The 12,415-nt window shown below is 42.5% G+C and overlaps 1 long non-coding RNA gene across 1 annotated transcript; it reads right to left on the minus strand.

Moving 5' to 3' along the window:
• Positions 1 to 634: 634 nt before the first annotated feature.
• Positions 635 to 3,405, minus strand: LOC149119623 (uncharacterized). Its single transcript, XR_016228080.1, has 3 exons — positions 3,284 to 3,405; positions 1,642 to 1,829; positions 635 to 1,030 (listed from the first exon to the last, which is right to left on the minus strand). It is a non-coding gene; the product is annotated as an uncharacterized LOC149119623 (long non-coding RNA).
• Positions 3,406 to 12,415: the final 9,010 nt, after the last annotated feature.

The raw sequence follows: 12,415 nt of genomic DNA on the forward strand, positions 1-12,415 counted from the left end.
AGTGGGAAAGGGGAGGGTTGTGGGTGGGAGGGACGGTATGGGGGGGAAGCCATAGTAATCCATTATTCGTACTTTGGAAACTTATATTCATTAAATAAAAGTTAAGAAAAAAAAAGAAAATGTGGTATATATACACAATGGAATATTATTCAGCTATAAAAAAAGAATGAAATTCTTTTTTTTTTTTTTAGAAAATTTTCCAGATTTATTTATTTATTTGAAAGGCAGAGTTACAGAGAGAGAAAGAGAGAGGGAGAGATATCTTCCATCTGCTGGTTCAATCTCCAGATGGCTTCAATGGCCAGATCTGGGCTGGTCTGGGAAAGCAGTAGAAGATGGCCCAAGTCCTTGGGCCCCTGCACCCATGTGGGAGACCCAGAAGAAGCTCCTGGCTCCTGACTTTGGATCAGTCCAGCTCCAGCCATTGCGGCCATTTAGAGTGTGAACCAGTAGATGGAAGACTCTCTCTCTCTCTCTCTCTCTCTCTCTGCCTCTCCTTCTCTCTCTGTGTAACTCTGATTTGCAAATAAATAAATCTTTAAAAAAAAGAAGGAGAAATAAAGTGTTTCCAAGACATGAAAAAACTGAGTTCTCCAACAGACCAGCTTTACAAGAAATTCTGAAGGCAGTCCTACATTAAAAGTAACACGATCATAGCAATCATCATGAAAACACACAATAGTACAAAATTCACTAGCAGAGCAGATACACAAAAGAGAAAGAGATGGATATTTCAATACATGTATTGTGGCATAACAGGTAAAGCAGCAGCCCGGGATGTTGGCATCCCACATAGGCACCAGTCCATGTCCTGGCTGCTCCACTTCCAGTCCAGCTTCCTGCTAATGGCCTGGGAAAACAGCAGAAGGTGGTCCAAGTGTTTGTGCCCCTGCCATTCTTGTGGGAGACTTGGATGGAGTTCTGAGTTCCAGGCTTCAGCCTGACACAGCCCTGGCTGTTGCCGCTATTCGGGGAGTCAACCAATGGATGGTAGATCTCTTTCTCTGTCTCTGTCTCTCTACTTCTCACTCTGTCAAATAAATAAATAAATATATAAATAAATAAATAAATCTTCAAAATAAAAAGAACAAGAAGTATTGATTACCTTGTTTTTACCAGAATAAATTGTAGACATATATTGAGACATCACACTAGACCATATACATGTACAATTATGGTTAATAAAAATTTCTTTTACAAAAGAAACTAGGGAGTGGTGCATACTGTGTCAAAAACTGAACTATGCATGTTCTACTTAAAAGCCTTCAGATTCAAAAAGTTAAAAAGGAAACACTGTGCTGTCCAAACAAAACTCATCCACAGGCCTAATTTCACCCTAGAGGTCGCCAGTGTGCAAAGCCAGCACTAGATGCTTTACAGTTCTGAACTTCTGCGAATCAGTCAGAATCTGAATCACACATAAGTAACTGTTGCCTGCTTTCTCCTCTTTGGTGATGGAATAACGCCAAGACAGATGGCCTTTTCAGAGATTTGGCATCTTAACTGCCATTTCCTCCCCAGGTCCTACTCAGCACATGAGATCTCCTCTGCTCATTGGAGAGTGTAGAAAATAGAAGTACAGTGTTTCAATTAGTGGAAAGAGAGACAGGAAACATTCATTAAGGCCCAGAGGAATTTTACCTTCTTCTTTTACAATTGCAGTTATGCTGGAACTAAAAGAAATAAAACCAAAGAATGGCTTGTAGTTTTCTAAGTTATTGTTAGGCTGGTATCAATCAACTCCACTGGTCCCCCTGCTGTGTCTTGGGTGTTGGAAGACCAGAAAGATCTGCCCAGATGGAAGCTCCACATCTTATGCCCTGGGACAGCTAAAAGGAAAACAGAGTAAATAAAAGAGAAGTGTTTGGGTAATTTTGACTATGGGTAAGTTCTAAAAAATAAATTAAAAGAAGCAGGTATTTTGCCTAGTGATTAAGAGCCCATGTCTCTGCCGGCGCTGGGGCTCACTAGGCTAATCCTCTGCCTGCAGTGCCAGCACCCAGGGTTCTAGTTCCGGTTGGAGCGCCAGATTCTGTCCCGGTTGCTCCTCTTCCAGTCCAGCTCTCTGCTGTGGCCTGGGAGGGCAGTGGAGGATGGCCCAAGTGCTTGGGCCCTGCACCCGCATGGGAGACCAGGAGGAAGCACCTGGCTCCTCCTGGCTTTGGATCGGCGCAGTGCGCTAGCCGTAATGGCCATTTGGGGGGTGAAGCAAAGGAAGGAAGACCTTTCTGTCTGTCTGTCTATCTGTCTCTCTCTCTCTCTCTCTCTCTCTCTCTCACTGTCTAACTCTGCCTGTCCAAAAAAACAAAACAAAACAAACAAAAAAAAAACATGTCTCACTTTGAAGTACCTGAAACCAACAGCTTCCTGCTAACATGGACACTGGGAAGCAGCAGTGATGGCTCAGGTAATGGGATTCCTGCCATTCATGCGTCAGTAGAGTTTAGCACTCCCAGCTTTGGCCTGACCCATGATTGGCAGTTGCAGGCATTTGGGAAGTGAACCAGTGGATCAAAGATGTCTCTGCCTTTCAAATAACATGGAAATAGAATTTAAAAATTAAGTTAAAACGAATTTTAAAAACAAAAATAGGAGTTGAAATGAGTTTCCCCCAGAGCCTCCCGATAAGAACTCATCCTAGCTGCCAATTGGATTTCAGCCACAACTTGCAATACAATGAAGAGAGAACCCAGCTGCACTGCGCCCACACTTTTCACTTAAACAACTGTGCGCTAATAAATGGGGATGGTTTTAAGCTGCTAAATTTGTGGTAATTTGTTATGCATCCATTGAAAACTAATTCATAGTTTGATACCTGCTAGTGGGATGCTGCTGAAAAATAACTACAGGGGGCGGAGCCAAGATGGCGGAATAGTGATGGTGCGCACTGATAGTCCGGGAAAAGATAGTTTAATAAAAGTGCAGTTACGGTAGCCTCAGGAAAAGGATCAGGGAAAAATTGCAGAGGAAACTCTCCTGGATCTAGTGGCTGTGACTCGGATAACCTATGGGGAGAGCAAGGTCGCCCACCGCGTGGAAGCTGAGCAGCTGGACCCGCCGGACCCGCCAGAGCTGCAGAGTCTGCGTGCCAGCGCTGGAAGGGGAGGTGAGACAAAAAAACTCTTGGTAACCCGAGACATTGGCAGGGAAAGGCAGAAAGAGCCTGCAGAGAACGAGGCCTGAAACCCCATTGGGGAAAGTTCACCAGGCTGTCTGGAGGAGAGAAAAAAATCGAATAAATAAGGGGAACCGGCACGGACATTTAGCCTCTCTCTCCACTCACCTTACAAAGCTGAGCAGGACAAAGGGTAGGCGCCATTTTACTTAAGTAAAGCAGTGCGTGCCATTTTGCATATGTAAAGCAGGTGCCCCTCATTAGCCAAGCAGAAAAACCTGACTCTGGTAAGCAAACGAATACCCACAGGGGCCAGATTTCATACATCAACTACTCTCAGTTCCACTCAGCTGTGTGGAATTACTTCCCAACTGAGTCAAAAAAAAAAAAAAAAGAGAGAGAGAGAGAGAGAGAGAGAGCGAGATCCAGCAAGAGAACAATCAGGGTGAATCACCTTTGGCACACCCTTAACCCTGTAGAACCAGAGCTCTCTGGCCATACCCATCACAGCCTCGAAGGATCCATCAAAAGCAGACAGTCCTCTTAATCTAGAGTCACAGTATAACGAGAAAAACCAAAGAATATCTCCAGTATGACAAAGAAACGCAAAAGCCAAGATAACAAGAACAAGGAAGACACTATGACGCCCCCAAATGAAATAGACACCCCAATTCAAGATTATGAAGATGATGAGATAGAAGAAATGCAAGAAGCAGATCTCAAAAAATTGATAAGAACATTAAGAAATTCTCAAAAACAAATTCTCTAACTACAGAAATCCTTAATAGACAAGATAGAAAATCTCTCTTGTGAAAATGACACCAATTGGCTGATTGGGTAAAGGAACAAAAGCCATCTATTTGCTGCTTACAAGAAACACATCTTTCCAACAAAGATCCATTCAGACTGAAAGTGAAAGGCTGGAAAAAGATATACCATGCCAACAGAAATGAAAAAAGAGTGGGCATAGCCATCTTAATATCGGACAACATAAACTTTACCACAAAAACTGTTAGGAGAGACAAAGAGGGGCACTATATAATGATTAAGGGATCAATTCAACAGGAAGATATAACGATTATCAATGTATATGCACCTAATTACAGGGCACTGATTTATTTAAAAGATTTGTTAAGGGACTTAAAGGGAGACTTAGACCCCAATACAATAGTACTGGGGGACACCAATACCCCACTCTCAGAAATAGACAGATCAACAAGACAGAAGATCAACAAGGAGACAGTAGATTTAAATGAACTATAGCCCAAACGGATCTAACAGATATCTACACAACTTTTCATCCTACACAGAAAGCATTTACATTCTTCTCAGCAGTACATGGAACCTTCTCTAGGATTGACCACATACTAGGCCATTAAGCAAGTCTCAGCAAATTCAAAAGAATTAGAATCATACCATGCAGCATCTCAGACCATAAAGGAATGAATTTAGAAATTAGCAACTAGGAATCCCTAGAGCATATGCAAACGCATGGAGATTGAACAACATGCTCCTGAATGAACAATGGGTCATAGAAGAAATTAAAAGAGAAATCAAAAATTTTCTGGAAGTAAATGAGGATAACAGCACAACATACCAAAACTTATGGGACGCAGCAAAAGCATCGTTAAGAGGAAAGTTTATATCAATAGGTGCCTACATCAAGAAATTGGAAAGGCACCAAATAGATGAGCTTTCAATTCACCTCAAGGATCTAGAAAATCTGCAGCAAACCAGACCCAAATCTAGTAGGAGAAGAGAAATAATTAAAATCAGAGAAGAAATCAACAGGATTGAATCCAAAAAAATTACAAAAAAAATCAGCCAAACGAGGAGCTGGTTTTTTGAAAAAATAAGCAAAATTGACACCCCATTGGCCCAACTAACTAAAAAAAAGAAGAGAGAAGACCCAAATCAATAAAATCAGATATGAAAAAGGAAATGTAACAACAGACACCACAGAAATAAAAAGAATCATCAGAAATTACTACAAAGACTTGTATACCAGCAAACAGGGAAACCTATCAGAAATGGATAGATTCCTGGACACATGCTACCTACCTAAATTGAACCAGGAAGACATCGAAAACCTAAATAGACCCATAACTGAGGCAGAAATTGAAACAGTAATAAAGGCCCTCCCAACAAAGAAAAGCCCAGGACCAGATGGATTCACTGCTGAATTCTACCAGACATTTAAAGAAGAACTGACTCCAATTCTTCTCAAACGATTCAGAACAATCAAAAAAGAGGGAATCCTCCCAAATTCTTTCTATGAAGCCAGTATCACCTTAATTCCTAAGCCAGAAAAAGATGCAGCACTGAAAGAGAATTACAGACCAATATCCCTGATGAACATAGATGCAAAAATCCTCAAGAAAATTCTGGCCAATAGAATGCAACAACACATCAGAAACATCATCCACCAGACCAAGTGGGATTTATCCCTGGTATGCAGGGATGGTTCAACATTTGCAAATCAATCAATGTGACACACCACATTAACAGACTGCAGAAGAAAAACCACATGATTATCTCAATAGATGCAGAGAAAGCATTTGATAAAATACAACACCCTTTCATGATTGAAACTCTCAGCAAACTGGGTATGGAAAGAACATTCCTCAATACAATCAAAGCAATTTATGAAAAACCCACAGCCAACATCATATTGAATGGGGAAAGGTTGGAAGCATTTCCACTGTGATCTGGTACTAGACAGGAATGCCCACTCTCACCACTGCTATTCAGTATAGTTCTGGAAGTTCTAGCCAGAGCTATTAGGCAAGAAAAAGAAATTAAAGGGATACGAATTGGGAAGGAAGAACTCAAACTATCCCTCTTTGCAGATGACATGATTCTTTATTTAGGGGACCCAAAGAACTCTACTAAGAGACTATTGGAACTCATAGAAGAGTTTGGCAAAGTAGCAGGGTATAAAATCAATGCACAAAAATCAACAGCCTTTGTATACACAGGCAATGCCATGGCTGAGGAAGAACTTCTAAGATCAATCCCATTCACAATAGCTACAAAAACAATCAAATACCTTGGAATCAACTTAACCAATGATGTCAAAGATCTCTACGATGAGAATTACAAAATTTTAAAGAAAGAAATAGAAGACGACACCAAAAAATGGAAAAATCTTCCATGCTCATGGATTGGAAGAATCAATATCATCAAAATGTCCATTCTCCCAAAAGCACTTTACAGATTCAATGCGATACCAATCAAGATACCGAAGACCTTCTTCTCAGATCTGGAAAAAATGATGCTGAAATTCATATGGAGACACAGGAGACCTCGAATAGCTAAAGCAATCTTGTACAACAAAAACAAAGCCAGAGGCATCACAATACCAGATTTCAGGACATACTACAGGGCAGTTGTTATCAAAACAGCATGGTACTGGTACAGAAACAGATGGATAGACCAATGGAACAGAATTGAAACACCAGAAATCAATCCAAACATCTACAGCCAACTCATATTTGATCAAGAATCCAAAACCAATCCCTGGAGTAAGGACAGTCTATTCAATAAATGGTGCTGGGAAAATTGGATTTCCACGTGCAGAATCATGAAGCAAGACCCCTACCTTTCACCTTACACAAAAATTCACTCAACATGGATTAAAGACTTAAATCTACGACCCGACACCATCAAATTACTAGAGAGCATTGGAAAAACCCTGCAAGATATAGGTACTGGCAAAGACTTCTTGGAAAATACCCCAGAAGCACAGGCAGTCAAAACCAAAATTAACATTTGGGATTGCATCAAATTGAGAAGTTTCTGTACTGCAAAAGAAACAGTCAGGAAAGGGAAGAGGCAACCAACAGAATGGGAAAAAAATATTTGGAAACTATGCAACAGATAAAGGGTTGATAACCAGAATCTACAAAGAAATCAAGAAACTCCACAACATCAAAACAAACAACCCACTTAAGAGATGGGCCAAGGACCTCAATAGACATTTTTCCAAAGAGGAAATCCATGGCCAGCGCCGCGGCTCACTAGGCTAGTCCTCCGCCTAGCGGCGCCGGCACCCGGGTTCTGGTCCCAGTCGGGGCGCCGGATTCTGTCCCGGTTGCCCCTCTTCCAGGCCAGCCCTCTGCTGTGGCCAGGGAGTGCAGTGGAGGATGGCCCAGGTGCTTGGGCCCTGCACCCCATGGGAGACCAGGAAAAGCACCTGGCTCCTGGCTCCTGCCATCGGATCAGCGCGGTGCGCCGGCCGCAGCGCGCCGGCCGCGGCGGCCATTGGAGGGTGAACCAACGGCAAAAGGAAGACCTTTCTCTCTGTCTCTCTCTCTCACTGTCCACTCTGCCTGTCAAAAAAAAAAAAAAAAAAAAGAGGAAATCCAAAGGGCCAACAGGCACATGAAAACTTGTTCAAGATCACTAACAATCAGGGAAATGCAAATCAAAACCACAACGAGGTTTCACCTCACCCCAGTTAGAATGGCTCACATTCAGAAATCTACCAATAACAGATGCTGGCGAGGATGTGGGGAAAAAGGGACACTAACCCACTGTTGGTGGGAATGCAAACTGGTTAAGCCACTATGGAAGTCAGTCTGGAGATTCCTCAGAAACCTGAATATAACGCTACCATTCAACCCAGCCATCCCACTCCTTGGAATTTACCCAAAGGAAATTAAATTGGCAAACAAAAAAGCAGTCTGCACATTAATGTTTATTGCAGGTCAATTCACAATAGCGAAGACCTGGAACCAACCCAAATGCCCATCAACAGTAGAATGGATAAGAAATTATGGGACATGTACTCTATAGAATACTATACAGCAGTCAAAAACAATGAAACCCAGTCATTTGCAACAAGATGGAGGAATTTGGAAAACATCATGCTGAGTGAATTAAGCCAATCCCAAATGGACAAATATCATATGTTCTCCCTGATTGGCGACAACTAACTGAGCACCCAAGGGGAAACTTGTTGAAATGAAATGGACACTATGAGAAACAGTGACTTGATCAGCTCTTGTCCTGACGGTTGATGTACAATGTAATACTTTATCCATTTTAGTATTTTGTTTTGTTCTAGTACTATTGGTTGAACTCTGTAATTAACACACAATTATTCTTAGGTGTTTAAATTTTAACTGAAAAGTGATCACTGTTAAGAATTTGGAAAGCATTATGCTGAGTGAAATAAGCCAGTCCCAAAGGGACAAATACCATATGATCTCCCAATCGGTGACAACTAACTGAGCATCAAAAAGGAAACCTGTTAAAGTGAAATGAATACTATGAGAAACAGTGACTTGGTCAGCCCTTGCCCTGACTGTTGATGAATAACTTAATTTGTTATCCCTCTTAGTATTTTTTGTTTGTTCTACTTAATACTTTTGGTTGAATACTGTAATCAATACACAGTTATTCTCAAGTGTTGAAACTTAACTGAAAAGTGATCACTGTTAAATATAAGAGTGGGAATAAGAGAGGGAAGAGATGTGCAATTCGAGACATACTCAAGCTGAATTTCCCCAAACGGTAGAGTTAGAAACATACCAGGGGATTCCAATTCAATCCCATCAAGGTGGCATGTACCAATGCCATCTCACTAGTCCCAGTGATCAATTTCTGTTCATAATTGATCATAATGATAGGACTAAGAGCCAAAGGGAGCACATAAACAAGTGTCTGCAAATACTATCTGATAGAATAAAAAAGGGAGAGAATGATCCAACATGGGAAGTGAGATACACAGCAGACTCATAGAATGGCAGATGTCCTAAATAGCACTCTGGCCTCAGAATCAGCCCTTAAGGCATGCGGATCTGGCTGAAAAGCCCATGAGAGTATTACAGGCATGAAAAGCCTCTGGAAAAAAAAAAAAAAACAACTAAATGAAAGATCACCGCAAGTGAGATTCCAGTGACAAGAACAGGTCATCAAAGAAGAATGTACCTTTCTCTGAAGGGAGGAGAGAACTTCCATTTTGACTATGACCTTGTCTAAATATGATCAGAGTTGGTGAACTCAAAAGGCTTCCATGGCCTTGGCAACTCATGACAAGAGCCTAGGGTGATTACTGATGCCATAAACAAGAGTGTCAATTTGTTAAGTCAACAACAGGAGTCACTGTGCACTTACTCCTCATGTAGGATCTCTGTCCTTAATGTGCTGTACATTGTGATTTAATGCTATAACTAGTACTCCAACAGTATTTTTCACTTTGTGTTTCTATGTGGGTGCAAACTGTTGAAATCTTTACTTAATGTATGCTAAACTGATCTGTATATAAAGAGAATTGAAAATGAATCTTGATGTGAATGGAAGGGGGGAGGGAGAGGGAAAGGGGAGGGATGCAGGTGGGATGGAAGTTATGGGGGGGGAAGCCATTGTAATCCATAAGCTGTACTTTGGAAATTTATATTCATTAAATAAAAGTTAAAAAAAAGAAAAGAAAAATAACTACAATAGGACAGCAGCTTTTGGATTATGCAGTGGAGGAAAGCTAGAAGAATTTTGAGGAGCATGATAGAAACCCCTGCTGCCTAAAAGAGACAGGCATTAGCAAGATTGACATTATATATATTGCAGGTGGAGGCTCAGAAGGAAAGGGAGGAGCACTACAATGAAACGCTAATTTGCCTTAGAGACAGCCCAAATCACTGTGAATAGATTGTTCACAGAGACTTTAAGAATGCTGCCAGTGAGGGCTGAGGAGGAAGTGAGGAATGTTATTTGAAACTGGAGGAAGGAGGAACATTGTTAAGTGGGGCCAAAAAGTTTAGCTACATTGTGTCTTTCATTTATACTGAAGTCAGAACTTGGAAATGAAAAACTTTACAGCTAAGGATATTTCCAACAAAGTTGTGGAAGGTTCTGCCTGTTTATCCTTGATGCTCATAGTAAAAAGTTAGTAGAGAGTTGTTAAGCAAAAATGAATCCTACTGGGGGAACTTGACAACTCTTATCCTATCCACATGGCAAGAGAGGCTAAAGTTTACGGGAATATGACCAGACAGAAAAATTGAGACAGCGTGGACTAGAGAGAGAACTCAGGATGCCCTGCACAAATCTTTCCAAGCAATCCAGGGAACCCTTAGGGACACTTACCTCTGACCATCTCAGAAGTCACAGCAAAGGTAAATCAGGTTGTTATCTCAGAAAGATCTGTGGATGAAGTTTTTAATCTGATGATGTGATTCCCCATGAAATTAATGAAAGGCCCACTAAATTCTTGAGAAAATTAGATTAGCAAAAATGCTTCCAGCTTGGACTGAATAGAGAATACAAAATCAAAGACCATCAGACTCCTAAAATCTACTGTCATGAAGCAGGCTGCTAAATCATCTCAAGTGCAAACAAATGTTTGCAAAGGAGGATGAATCAGAGGGCAGAGTCAAGATACGCAAACTCTGGAGTTTGCTTAGCTGGAAATCAAGACTGTTTTGGACTGGTGACTCCTGTTTATCTCTCATTCTACCCATTTTTAACTCAAATGTCTATAACTGTTATTCTAAGCCTATCTTACCATTTTATGTTGAATTTTATGTTGAAAGTATTTGGAGCAGAGAACTTGCCTCTTTAGTTTCACAGGTTCACAAATGAAGGGAATAATTGTACACCAAATCTTGTACTTAATTCATTATACCCAGAAGCCTCACCTGTACTTGAGTGAATTAATTTAGATGATAAGTTTAGGATTCTTTTTCCTGCTTAAAACTTTTTAATTTTAAATAATTCAACACACATATAAAAATTGTATATGTTTTTGGCTAAACATGTTTATCCTTTCAAGCATTTAGCATTTCCTTATAGTGCAAATATTCAAAAATCTTACCTTTATTTTAAGAAAGGAGAGGCAGAGAGAGAGAGAGAGAGAGAAATCTTACATCCACTGGTTAACTTCCCAAATACCTGCACCAGCCACAGCTGGGCCAGGCTGAAGCCAGGAGCCAGAGGCTTCATCTGGGTCTCCCACATGAGTGCATGGACTCAAGCACTTGGCCATCTTCTGCTGCCTCCCCAGGCACATCAGCTGGGAGCTGGATTGGAAGTGGAGCAGCTGGTACCCTAACCAGCATCCATATGGGATGTGGGAGCTGCACACAGTGGCTTTACCTGCTATGCCACAGCACTGGCTCCTATATTATAGGGTTTTTTTTTAAACTATATGAAAGGTAGACTGACAGAGGGAGGGGGGAGAGAAAGAGAGAGACGGAGGGAGGGAGGGAGGGAAGGAGGGAGGGAGGGAGGGAGAGTGTCGCTCCCCCTCTTCCTGGAGGAACGACACAGGACCCTGCGCTGTTCTTTTGTCTGCTCGGCCCTTCCCAGGTTTGTTGCTGGTTCTTCCTGGGTTGGCTGCTGTCCCTCCACCTCCGTGGAGGGGCGGGCCCCCCTGCCACTTTCCCCACTTCCGCAGGGGAGCGGCACACTGCCGGCCGGCTCTCTCGGGGGCTGCTCAGATGTTATCCGGATGTTCCCCTTAGATGTTCCTGGTGCATGGAGTCTCTCTCCTCCTTTATAGTCCTCTTCCACCAATCCCAGCTCTGCTACCCACACGCTGAGTACGCTGCTCTCCTCCAATCAGGAGCAGAATCAGCTCCTGCAGGTCATCACTCAAGTTGGCGAGAGGCAGCTGCGTAGAAGCTGTTTACTCCTCTCCCAGCGCCATATTGTGGGAGAGCAGATGCATAGAGTAAGTCTTTTTTTTTTTTAATTTTTTTTTTTTTGACAGGCAGAGTGGACAGTGAGAGAGAGAGATAGAGAGAAAGGTCTTCCTTTGCCATTGGTTCACCCTCCAATGGCCGCCGCGGCCGGCGCGCTGTGGCCGGCGCACCGCGCTGATCCAATGGCAGGAGCCAGGAGCCAGGTGCTTTTCCTGGTCTCCCATGGGGTGCAGGGCCCAAGCACCTGGGCCATCCTCCACTGCACTCCCTGGCCACAGCAGAGGGCTGGCCTGGAAGAGGGGCAACCGGGACAGAATCCGGCGCCCCAACCAGGACTAGAACCCGGTGTGCCGGCGCCGCTAGGCGGAGGGTTAGCCTAGTGAGCCGTGGCGCCGGCCACATAGAGTAAGTCTTAATTCGAGTAACTTAGTCTAGTCCGAGTTGCTCCCCACAAGAGAGAGAGATTGAGATTGAGAGAGAGAGATCCTCCATCTGCTGGTTCACTCCCCAAATGGCTATAATGGCCAGGGCTGGTCCCAGGTGCACTGGCAGGGAGCTGGATCAGAAACAAAGTAGCTGTAACTAGAACTGGCATTCTTTTATTTTTTTAATTTTTTTGACAGGCAGAGTGGACAGTGAGAGAGAGAGAGAGAGA

This window comes from Oryctolagus cuniculus, chromosome X, assembly GCF_051225735.1.
Source record: "Oryctolagus cuniculus isolate XC-2025 breed Fujian yellow rabbit chromosome X, ASM5122573v1, whole genome shotgun sequence".
Taxonomy (NCBI): Eukaryota; Metazoa; Chordata; class Mammalia; order Lagomorpha; family Leporidae; genus Oryctolagus; species Oryctolagus cuniculus.